A 12,975-nucleotide genomic window follows, 5' to 3' on the forward strand; every position below is an offset into this window, starting at 1 on the left:
CCCTCCTTCCCATTTAACCCTTTCACCCCCCCCAACCCTCTTAAATCCTACTAATATATTTACCCAAGCCCCTTCTGAAGATGTCCCTGGGCAAATTGGTTTGTTACCAAACCTCATTTATGCACTTTTAGAAGGCTCTGAGAAGGATATGAATTACTTGTTCCACCTTCCCCGGCACTGTTTATCAAATTAACACATGGAAATTAAAATACACAAATAACCACTGTAAACTATATTACTAAAATACTATTATTGCAACAATTAAAATCTTCCAAGGTTTTATCTGATGTAATATAAATATTTTTGGAAACCCATCGTTATTATTAAATATTTGCAGGCCGTAGCTATTATTTCAGCTTATCACTATTAACAAGACAGTTGCAAAGAGTAGATTCTTTATACTCTCCTAGTTGAAATGAGATATGTTATGGACAGGAAGCATTCTCATGTTTCACCTTACTGTGGCTATTCAAATGAAGTTGTAGTTGTAATCTGCACTGAACTGCTAGCTGGGTAAGCTCTTGTCTGACCAGTTATGAATGCCACTTTCTGCAATTCTCTCTCTCTTTCTCTCACTCTCTCTCTCTTGCTCTTTCTGCCTATTGAATAATGAAACATTATTATCCAATTAGCAGAACAGCAGCTATCTTCAGTGTGGTATAACTGACAGTAAACATCTAAATATAACCGAGAGCAGTCAGTACATCTTTTAGGTTGACTTTATTGTTGTACATGCCATAAAGAATTTATAGTGATGGGTTAACCACTTTATTTCAGTGGAATCAATATCAAAATCAGACAAACATTAAAAAAGTGTTAGAAATTTAATGAGACACATGCCTGAATTCACGTTCTTGGGCATATTGCCTTTGGTAGCAAATATGTGGCTTTGCTTTTGCAATATTTTGCATGCCAGTGTTTCAAAATAACAATGCTTATTTTGTGCTTATTTATTCTTTGATTGTTTGCTCTGTTTTTTAAAGAATTGACTTTTCAATGTATAGAAAAGGCAATGTGCAGACTGTTTGCAGCCACAGTAAGTGTAAGGAAGACGTGGGCTGTACAATATTAGTGCTGGAGTGATTATACAAAATGGTATTTCATGACACTGTCAAGTAATAATAATATGTGCTTGTTAGAACTCCTTGTTAATTGTGTAAGCACAAGAAATGTGGGAAAACACAAAATTTAATTGCAGGTAACAAAGGATCCTTTCCTTAAACGCTTTCTGATAAGCAATAACACTTAAGCTAATACAACCTTCCATGCTAGAAACTGTCTCCCTATACCCTTTTTGGGGCTTAACATTATTTGATAATTGTAACTGGATTAATATCAGACAATGCAGAGCTGATATTTTCCTGTTACCTGATACTATCCTATAAGGTATCTGCATTTTTTATCATTGCATGTGGGCATGGCCCATTCACTTTTAATACCTTCTGTTTTTGACTTTCCTAAGAAGGCAATGACAGCCATCCACCATCCAAGTCAGGCGGAACTGTTTTCTTATATTGACTCCTGCCTGGCTGCCATGTAATACTGTCATATCTAAGTTAGCATTAGCAGATTTGAGAATGTTTTCTGTAACTAATTTCTTTGTGCTTTGCGTGTATTTTATGATACCACTATGATTGTGTGTACCATATGTTTTAAAGGGTCTATATTACATCCACAAAAACCCCTTTTAATGAATAGCTCTTTGCCGAATGATAACCAGTGAAATCTAACTCCCACAAATGGCCATTTCAGCTAATTTTTTCCTAGGGGAAAAAATGCTTGGCCATCATCAGGAATTTGCCCTTTTCCCCACTGTAGTGTGATCTTGGAGTTGGTGTATTTAGTTAGAGGGGTGTGGGGGCACAGCCCCCCACATTGAGGTGTGTGGGGGGTGAACCCCCCCACTTTGAAGGGTTTTAAATTTTGTGTAGTTTTAGGTTGGCCAAGCGTTTTTTCCCCAGGAAAAATATTGCTGGAATGGCCATTTGAGGGAGTTAGATTTCAATGGTTATCATTCAGTGAACAGTCGTTTTCTGAAAGGGGTTTTCGCAGATGTAATATAGACCCGTTTTAAAACCCCTCTTCCTTTTTTTACCATCCAGCCATTCAGATCAATGTCAAGCATTTACTACTCTTTGTGCATGGAAGTGTTGTTGAGTTGCTTGAAGTTTTATGATACTCTTTTGTATAGAAATATTTAACGTATTTTACTTTCATATAGAAATATTTCACATATTTTTCTTTTGTATATTAATATTTCATGTATTTTTTGAATTCTTCATCCCTTTAGCAACCCTGCTGTCTTTATAAAAGGGGCAAGAACATTACTTGTGCCATCAATTTGAAAAAGTACTTCCTCACACCTACTCTTCACTGACCAAGCCTTGACAGTTCTAAGTGGCTTAAAAAAAAGAACATTTTGGGTAGCATTTACTCATGTATCAACATGGATTCCTCATATAATGCAAAAAGAGATTCATAAATATCTGTTTTCAGACTGGTTTTGGATGTCTGGATGCTGCAGTTCTACCATTTTAAACATTGCATTTATTTCATGGTTGAAACCACTCCTTCTCCAAAATGAAGATAGAGACATGCATACACATACACATACAAAATTTGTTTAATCTCAGTATGAGTTGTATAAAGACTTTCTCCTTAGACAGTATTACCAAAGTACCATAGATGTCATTTCTGTAGGACAGTTATCCAGACTTCCCTCTTTTACAGTATCAATCTATTAATACAAATGCAAACCCAAGGGATGCATACCTTGTTTACTACAGCTTGTCTTAAGTACATTGTGTGGTGTATTTATCTTAATTAATGTGTGTGTTATTATAACTGAGACCAAGATAAAAGTGTAAGTTAGTATATTTAAAAGGAAGTAAACACCATTACTGGAGACAGATGAAACTTTAGTAGTTTTTGTCTGTATTATTTTGACTTCATTAGAAATGAAGTAAAGGCAACTATGTTGAATTAAGAAGAACACTCAAAATCAGCCAGTGAAATGTACTGTGTAATAAAAATGGGCCACCTTTAGAAGACTGACTCAACAGAAAGTCAACCTTCATATGTTCGAGATGATATATGATTGACTTTCTGAAGATTTTGTATGGTGATCATGATACAGTGGGGATCGGAACATTTCCCCTTTTCCTCAATGTAGTGTGATCTTGGAGTTGGTATATATAATATGCAGGGGGTGTGCTGAACCATATGAAGTTTGACATTCTGTTGAGTCAATCTTCTGAAGTAGATCCATAAAAACACACTAAAAATCAAATAAAACAAATTCTGGCCAAAATAAACCATGTTACCACTGGAAAAGAAACAATATAATATACACTTATGAATATTACTTAATGCTGCATGCTTTTAGAACACACCTAATGTAAATGTGGCCATTTTGGCTATGCTATGTGGCCTCCTAAAGTTCAATTTTATTTGTCAAGTCAGCTCTAAAATGTCAAGGTCATTTTCTAAAATTACAGGAAATCAAGTGTACTCAAACACATCAAATAAGATAATAAAGAAACTTCTTGAGTTTATTAACAGTTAGTAACAAAGTGTTTAAAAAGAGTATTATTATGATTATTGTTTGTTGATATCATAAATTAGTTCCCTTATTCTCAATTTCAGTTTTTTTCTGTTTAAGTGATTGTTACCTGCTGAGGAAGTGCCAAGAATCTTTGAGAAAATGTATTCTGCTTAATGTTATTTTCATTCATAATGTTACCTAAGAAGAATATTCTATCACAGATGCTTTACTAGATATGAATGGCTTAAATGATTAATCAACCACATCTTTATGGAATTTAGGGACTTCAAATTATACCTACTTTGATATGAACCAAGTGTAAAAATTCTGGTCTATATCATATCATCGAAGGTTCAGCTCAGCTAACCTCCGTTCGTCCAAACCAAAACGGTGAACGGTCACTTCAGTGAATGTTTTACACAGGGAACAGAAGTAGTTGACCAACACTGTGACCATAACACAACACAGCACTATGTCAAACCCAGCCACGTGAAGGCTGTGCCCCCACACCCCCCCCTCCACTGATACATACAAACTCCAAGATTGCACTACAGTGAGGAAGAGGGCAAATTTACTGATGTTTGCTGACTAAATCCATTCCCTCATTCCCTGTGTAAAACATTCACTGATGAGAACATTCACATAAGTGGACCAGCACTGCTTGGGTTTGATGAATGGAGATTCGCTGAGCTGAACCTTCGATTATATGATATAGACCCAAAAATTTATATACCTCTGCACTAAAAGAAGTACCATGCAATAAACCCAAAAAGAACTAGGTGTATATAATGCTGTGCTTGTACTAACACATTATAAGATACTTTCAAATAAAACTGTTCCTCCTTTAATAGTTTTATTGTCATCACATGCAGTATCCATCTTAACAGTACTACCACTTTTATCACCCTTCATGTATCTGATATTCCTATCCTGTCTTAAAGCTTTCAGTGTTTTCTCCCCCTTCTAAAGTAACTGCTTGTATTGTCAGACTCTGGATTGCATTGTATAAGTGAAAATCCTTAAGATTCCAAGAGCAGGCTAAGTTATTTCTTACACTTATTTCACTGAACTGCACTTCTGAAATGCTTATAATTGTGCTATACAGTTGATCTACTATATTTTTGCACTGTTATAATGCTTTTTTTATTGTTTCACTGCCTTTATGTTCTGTTTTAACATTACTTAGCTGTAAATTTCTTTTTCATACTGAGAGTTGCATTTTCTGTTTGTGAGTGCTCTATCCGAAGTTTTCTGTTCATTTTTGTCTGTTACAGTTAAAAGCATTCTTGAGTCTGCTCCTTGATCTGTTTAAAACTTTCATTTAGTGGCTACAGCTAGGAACTGTAATTTTTCCCACCCACACTCCCTAGTGTTGTGTGTTCTTATACTTGGTGGCTTTGCCTTTGCTCCCCCATACTGTATATATGATCTGTGACACTCCTCCCAGTCTAGTGTCATTAGTTCACTCAATCTAATAGAGAACATTTGTGAAGGCCAACCCACTCAGATTCTTAACGTTGAATTAACTTCTGTTCCAGCTTTCTCCATTTCCACTTTACTGGAAAAAAAATTCTAAGCTTGCTTCCCCCCTTTCCTGTGGCAGGTCAGATACAGATTTGCTGTGTCAAGGACTGTTTGAGCTCCTAAGCCCCCCCCCCCCCACTTAACTGGGGTTAAACTATTTCTGGCACCATAAAGTCTGTCCTTCAAAATTTCCCTTGCAACTAGCCAGCTTTTTAGCTTTAGCACTCATCTGTTTCTTTGATCTCAGCACTTGTTCAGAACTCATTGTAAGCACTAAATAAGTTACAAATTACTACAGCACTCAACTTTCCTCACTTGTCTAGAGGAAAACAGTTTTTAGTACTTAATAAATAAGCTCCTATTCAGGCATGTCTAAAGGTCAGCTCCCGGTGTTTTCTCCTGTCTATTCGATGAATCTGGGCATCTTGGGACAATGCAGCAATTGCCTCATGTACACAGACAACCCTCTCCTCCTACCACCCAACACTACGACCTGTGAGAGATGCACTTATATAGCCAAACTGGAAGCAAAGCTCTCTTCACCAAAGACTGGCCTAGACAGTCAAGAGGAGAAGGTAAACACTTGCACCGCACCACACTCATCACATAGTCCCTCAAAACCTACACCACCAAAAACACACACAGAACCACAAAACACACACCTATATTCGCGGAGGCTCTCAGTATAAATCTGCCCAAACAACAGAGACCTCCAAAGCAGAAATGCAAGCAACCTCCACCCCCCAACAAAACCCAAACGACACATAGCCCACATACTCAGTGTGTCACTCAACTACAGCCCATAAGGCATAACGTACCCAACACTCTAGTCATAGGTGACTCTATAGTCAGGCACACTGATGTTACACTCACCAGGCTAAACAAGGAAAAAGTTACTGTCAGCTGCCTGTCAGGTGCCAGGATCCGCCACATAACGCACGCACTCAGGTCACTCCACAACAAGTACAAATATGACTCTGTCATTGTCCATGTTTGTTAGAAAAATATGTATTAATGTATATGTTTAGTGCTATTAGAAGCTAAAATGGTTAACACATTTCATTCTATTTTATGTACAGCTTAATTCTGTATGAAATTACAAGATGCTTTTCTAACTGCAGTATGCTTTCTGAAACTGCAAGATGCTCTCTGACCTAGTATTTGCTAGCACAGCAAAATTCATGTTTATGCCTTTTGGAAATCTACTGAGAAGCAGGTGATTATCTGCTAGGTCAGGAAAATAATGAATAGAACAATGCTGTTTTCTATAATGTTACTGAACTTGAACAATCAGCTCTGTTCGGGTTATGAGAACATGCACAGCTGCAGAAAAGACAGATACAGTTAAAACAAAGACTGCTTGAAGAAATGAACTATAATCTGTACTTGCTTTGTGCTCGAATTAGCCATAGTACCTTGAATGGTAACATTGCATAGTGAGAAGTTGTATTTGACCGATGGTCATCAAGTCCACGTTGTTTTTCTTAGGAATTTTTTTTTGTAAACTTGATATGCCAGCAGAAAATCATGGACAAACAGCTGCTATGAAATAATATTGAAAGAACTTGTGATTTATTATGTCAGCTTAGTAGGCAATGCCTTGTAAGAAATGTATAAGAATAGCTTCACTTCCTGATTCTAGTTAGACAAACTCTGTATTAGCACGTTTTTGTCTCCTTGCTGCAAGATTAAAGTGCCTTAACCTGAACCTGCCATGTGTTGATCTTTTTGAAGTTGTTATTCCTTTGACAGATTGGTCCTTTGGAGATTTGTTTTATACAAGTCAGGGACAGAAAGATTGCAGTCTTGTTATAGATCAGGGAAACAGAATAGGTAAGGCAGTTATTCTAGATAAACTGTGAAAAAGAAAAAAATCATGGTACCACGTAAAAATAAGAAGGGTTACGTAACATTCTAACAGTCAGAACAATATGGAAGATGCAAAATATATGCAATTACAGCATGCCGACAATGTTAGGTACTATACAAAATGGGTTAATAAATATGAATTTGATGGCAAATTAGAAAAATCCTTGCTTATTAAACTTGTCAAACAGCTTAAAACTGATGCAAAAGGTCAGGTAAAAAAGCAACGTCAATTAGGCATTCCTCAGGCACACAGGTGGATTGAGGAAGCAAACCGTAGGGAACAAAAAAGTAATAATTCAAAAGCTATGTTTTTAGATAAAGAAGACAATAATTTGGTAATAGCATCAGCCCCTCCACCCCCTCCGCTTCCCGCACCAGAATATGAAGTGAGTGGACAAGCTGGTCCACCTCCGCTATACCCAGCTGTCACCGCAAAGCCAAGACCGTATGTCAGAGATCCCATCGAGACTAGGTCTCAAACACGTAACTTAAGAGGGGATACTGAGCTATATCAAATGAACAAAAATTCACGAGCTATGAGTGAAGAAGAGACATGTCCGCTCATAGAAGTACCAAATCCTCAGGCAGGACAGGCAGGGCAGGACCCGACTCTCCTAGCATATAGACCGTGGACACCGGAAGACATCCGGAAAGCCACAGAGGGAATTCCCCATCCAAAAGTTAATTTTAGAAAATTCTTAGAAGACTTACAGGGCATGAGGTTAAGTTATCATTTAAATGGAGAAGAAACAGAAAAAGTAGTTAGACAAATCGTAGGTCCAGATTGGCACATGATCAGTGGCAACTGGAATCCCCGCGATGCAGAACACAAGCCACTCCCACATAGCAACGCAGAACTGGATAACAGAGTGAAAGGTCTAACAGACCGAATATCTGAGAAATGGAAACCTAGGGCAGACTGGACTTACATTAATCAATGCATCCAACAAGAAGGTGAAACTGTTGACAGATATTATGCTAGATTATTAGAGTGTTTTAATAACCATTGTAGAATGCAGGTACCTGAAGACCAAACACATGATTCCCCGTATGAGCAGCAGCTAAAGAATGCATTTTTGAAAGGCAGTATCTTGCCTATAAGCAGCTTTATTACAAAGCACATGGTAGACCATCGTACAAGTAGATTACAGTCACTACTAGAATATGCTAGACATGCTGAAAGGCATTTTAACAGTAAAAAGAAAAAGAAAGCCCAAGTATTTTCTGTAGAAGATGGAGCAGAAGTTTATGTAGTACAGTCTGGAAAAAAGGGCAAGAAAAATGCCCAAGGAAAAAAACAATCTGATAAGCGATCAGAGGAGTTTAAAGAGAGAAAGAAAAAGGGTGAATGTTTTAAGTGTGGAAAAAAGGGACATCTAGAAAGGGATTGCAAGCAAAACATGAAGGTAGCCATGGAAGATAAGGAGGGTGAGGACTGACTATATGATAGTCAAGAATCACTAGAAGGGAGTAACCGAGAAAAGACAAACGCAAATGTGATAGAGGGAGTAGAGAATGTGATAGAAGAAATAGAGGAAGTGCAAGAAATTGCAGATGGTGAAGATAGTGAAATTTTAGACTTAGCATTATTGAGCCTAGAGCTCTATTTAGCAGACACAGAACCAGAAGTTACACTTCTGGTAGAGGGGAGGGAAGTAAAATTCTAGTGTGACTCAGGGGCTTCACGGACCCTGATACATCCTTCCAAACTACCAGAAAATTCAGAATCATTTGATTAGATATTAGTGAAAGCAGCTAACGGACAGCTGTATCGGGATCCACTCTCCCATAACATAGCAATAACTGACCCTGTTTCAGGGATGACCCAGAAAAGCAAAATTGTTGTTTCTGCAAAATGCCCGGTAAACCTTTTGGTCAGAGATCTTATGCAGATATTTGGCATAGCAGTAGTTCCGACTATGCAGGGTATGGAAGCACAGCGACAAATGGATACTTATGTGGTGTGACCAGAGGGCGAAACATTTTATTGGTACAGCCAGGACTTGGTCACGACTGGTCCAGGGGCAGTAACCAAAGAACTGATGAATGTAGTCATCAGTAAGTCCCCCTCCCTTGACACTGATAAACAGCATTTGTTGCATTGTACTCTGTATTATTGTAGCACACCAGGACCTGATAAGGAATATGAGCAAGAACTGTTTAAAAACCATGCAAACAGATTAGTATTACATAATCTGTACTGGGACACAGAAGGGAACAGTGCAGTTAGCTGTTCATTGCCCCAGGAATTCTTTGCACTCTATAAATCTAATCGATTACCACATGTTAGTTTAACTAAGGACAAGAATGTGAAATGGGCAGACCTAGGAGAAAGAGTCAAAAAGTGGGATAAACAGACGGCGTTAGAATTGTCAGAACAGGGAGTACAGAAGCAGAAGTTAAATTGGATAACACAGACACATCCAGCTGTACACTTGCAGTCTAGCGAAGACAGCTGATTAGCACTCTTACTAGAAGAGGAAGAAAATGCCTTATAGAGCATACCAGAAACTCCCTGGTCATCAGGGAAATCAGATGTAGGACTAATTCGTACAGCAGGACCAGTTACTATCACGCCAAAATCAGCATTTAGACCACAAAAGAGACAGTATCCCTTAAGGAAAGATGCAGAAGTAGGAATCAAACCTATAATAGCAGCTTTACTTAAGGAAGGAGTACTGGTAGAATCTCCCGATTCACCATGTAACACACCCTTATTTCCTGTCAAGAAAGCAAATGGAGAATGGCATATGGTCCAAGATTTACAAGCTGTAAATGACGTAGTAATACCTAGAGCACCTATGGTGCCAGATCCAGACACCCTATTGAATGGTTTGAAGCCTCAACAGAAGTATTTTTCTGTGGTAGATATTAGCAATGCGTTCTTTTCGATACTGATACACCCTGACAGCCAACATTGGTTTGCATTCACATTTCAGGGGAAAAGGTATACATACACGTGACTACCACAGGGGTATTGTGAAAGCCCAACAATATTTGCACAAAAGACGGCAAGCAACTTGGCGGGATTTAGCCAGTCAAGAGGCAGTCAGATTTTACTTTATGTAGACGACATCCTGCTGGCAGCCCCCACCCAGCAAGAATGCAGAGAAGATACCATAGCATTACTACAATTTCTAGCCACTCAAGGACATAAAGTAAACAAAAACAAGTTGCAGCTTTGGAGAAAGCAGGTTAAATACCTGGGATATGTAATATCCAAATAAGGCAGAACATTAGATGAAGATAGGAAAATAGCAATTTTACAAGTACCCAAACTGACTATCAAGAAGGAAATGATGTCCTTCCTGGGTACGACTAATTTCTGTCGGAGTTGGATTCCAAACTATGCCTTGGAGTCTGCTCCACTCACCAGCTTGATATACAAGAAGCCTATGGCAGCACAGGATTTATTACAATGGACACCAAAAGCAGAATCAGCTTTCTGCAAACTGAAACAATTGATAGCATCCTCATTAGTTTACTATCTTAAACGTTTTTTTCCAAACTGTAGATTGTAAGCAAGGTTATATGACATCAGTGTTAACACAGCACCATGGGGATAAGCAACGCCCCATAGCTTACTATTCATCACAGCTGGACCCAGTAGCGCGATCCTTGCCCCACTGTGTACAAGCAGTAGTCGCAGCTGCAATGGCAGTACAGGCTTCGGCCTCAGTAGTGTTGTTCCACCCTCTCACATTGAGAGTGCCTTATGCAGTCGTGATTATTTTACTGCAAGAAAAAGTAGCATATCTTTCTCCTGCTAGACATCTTTCTTGTATGACTATACTCTTGAGCCAACCTCATATGACAATAGAATGATGTACAACTTTGAATCCATCTACCTTGCTCCCGACCCCTGCGGATGGCACACCAAACAGCTGTCTGCAGGAGATTGAGCAAAAGACACTGCCTACAAAAGATCTAATGGATGTTCCCTTGGATGATGCTGAGGTGACATATTACGTGGACGGCTCATGCAGAAGGGGTCCTACAGGGCAGAACCTAGTGGGGTATGCAGTAGTTTCTGATACTGAGATTTTAGAAGCAAAGTCTTTACCACACAACTTATCTGCACAAGCAGCAGAATTGATTGCCTTGACAAGGGCATATACCTTGGCAAAGGGTAAATGTGTGAACATTTTTACTGACAGCCAGTACACTTTTTCTACTGTGCATGTTTTTGCACAACAGTGGAAGGATAGAGGAATGATAACATCTACTGGTAAACCGATTAATCATGCGCAGTTTATTTTAGATTTGTTAGAATCTATTCAGTTACCTCAGAAAGTAGCTATTTGTAAATGTGTAGCTCATACCAAGCAACAAGATAGGATTTCAAAAGGTAATGCGAGAGCTGATACGGCTGCAAAGCAGGGAGCTTCAGCTTCAGAAGTATTTCTTTTGAGTGAGGAATTACAACCTTCTGAGATTTTAGATTTAGAAATGTTAAAAACAATGCAGACACTACAAAAGTAGAAAAACAGAAATGGATAAAATGAGGAGCAATTCTTGAGAAAGGGCTGTACATCTCCAAAGAAGGAAAACCAATTTTGCCATCTAATTTGTTTAGATATGCAGCTTTGTTAAGCCATGGGCAGTGCCATGTCTCAACAGGGGGGATGGTACAGTTAGTGAACCGAGTGTTCACATCTTATGGAATTGCAAACTACACAAAAATTTTTGTGCAGCATGCCATGTTTGTAACAAGCATCATGCACAAGGGGCATTGAAGCCTAAGCAAGGGAGTTTCCCAACACCATCGTACCCGTTCCATACTATCTGTATGGATTTCATAGAACTGAACAAATGCGAAAATAAGAAGTATTGTCTTGTCATTATAGATATGTTTTCCAAATGGGTGGAAGCTTTTCCGACCAAAAATCCAGATGCAGCTACTGTTGCAAAAGTCCTTGTTAAAGAAATTATTCCTAGATTTGGCATACCGGAAAAGATCTATAGTGACAATGGCACACACTTTGTAAATCAAACTATAGAACAGTTGAGCCGATATTTCGGAATTTCCTTAAAGAACCATTGTGCATACCATCCACAATCCGCAGGACTAGTAGAGAGGCATAATGGGGTTTTGAAAAACAAACTTAGGAAATTAATTAGTGAGACACAAAAGAACTGGGTGCACTGCCTGCCTCTGGCATTGTTGAGCATAAGAACTGCTCCGAATGCAAAGGGGTTAACTCTTTTTGAAAAATTATTTGGGATGGCATATTATATACCTCAATGGAAACCTCTCATGCCTGCAGACCAGGAGGCCGACAGTTCACTCGCAGAATATATGAGATGACTTTTAAGTAATAAACAACTTTTGCAGTTAAATTCTGTTTCAGATAAAGAACAAACCAGGCCATCGGAAGCAGCAGTAGTCCCAGGCACGTGGGTCTGGGTGAAAGTCATCAAGAAGAAGAATTGGACATCACCGAAGTGGGAAGGGCCATACCAAGTGCTACTGTCAACACCCACTGCAGTCAAGATCACAGAGCGAGCATCCTGGATTCATCTGACACACTGTAAATTGGTTAGAAACTTTGAACTGGACAAAAAACTTGTTACTGTTACACAAGAACAAAATGACCAGATACGGAGCAAATAGAAATACAGAACAACCTCAAAAGTATTGCATGATCATTCTGTTAACTATACTGATAACATTAATCTTTTTGCTGTGGCCTTTCCTTTTTCCAGCCACACGAGCTGAACTGAATAAATGAGATGCATTACTCATAGACTGGCATCCGAACTTTAACACTTACCAAGCAATTAAATATGTATATGCTGAAACTTTTAATGTTTCAAATTGCTGGATTTGCACAGCTATACCAACAGCATACGGGGGATTGTTAATGACTGCTGTCCCCCTAGGGGTCAATGAGACCTGGGAAAATTTGATTTTTGATACTACGACTGTGAAATCACAAGACAAAATAGCATTGTACCTGCCTGTTACACAAAAGGGAATTGTATGTTTTTACAAAAATAATACTGTTCAGGTGGGTTGGAGCAATTGTAATGTGACT

The sequence above is a fragment of the Protopterus annectens genome, chromosome 7.part0, assembly GCF_019279795.1.
Source record: "Protopterus annectens isolate FY-2018-M chromosome 7.part0, PAN1.0, whole genome shotgun sequence".
NCBI classification, from domain to species: domain Eukaryota; kingdom Metazoa; phylum Chordata; order Ceratodontiformes; family Protopteridae; genus Protopterus; species Protopterus annectens.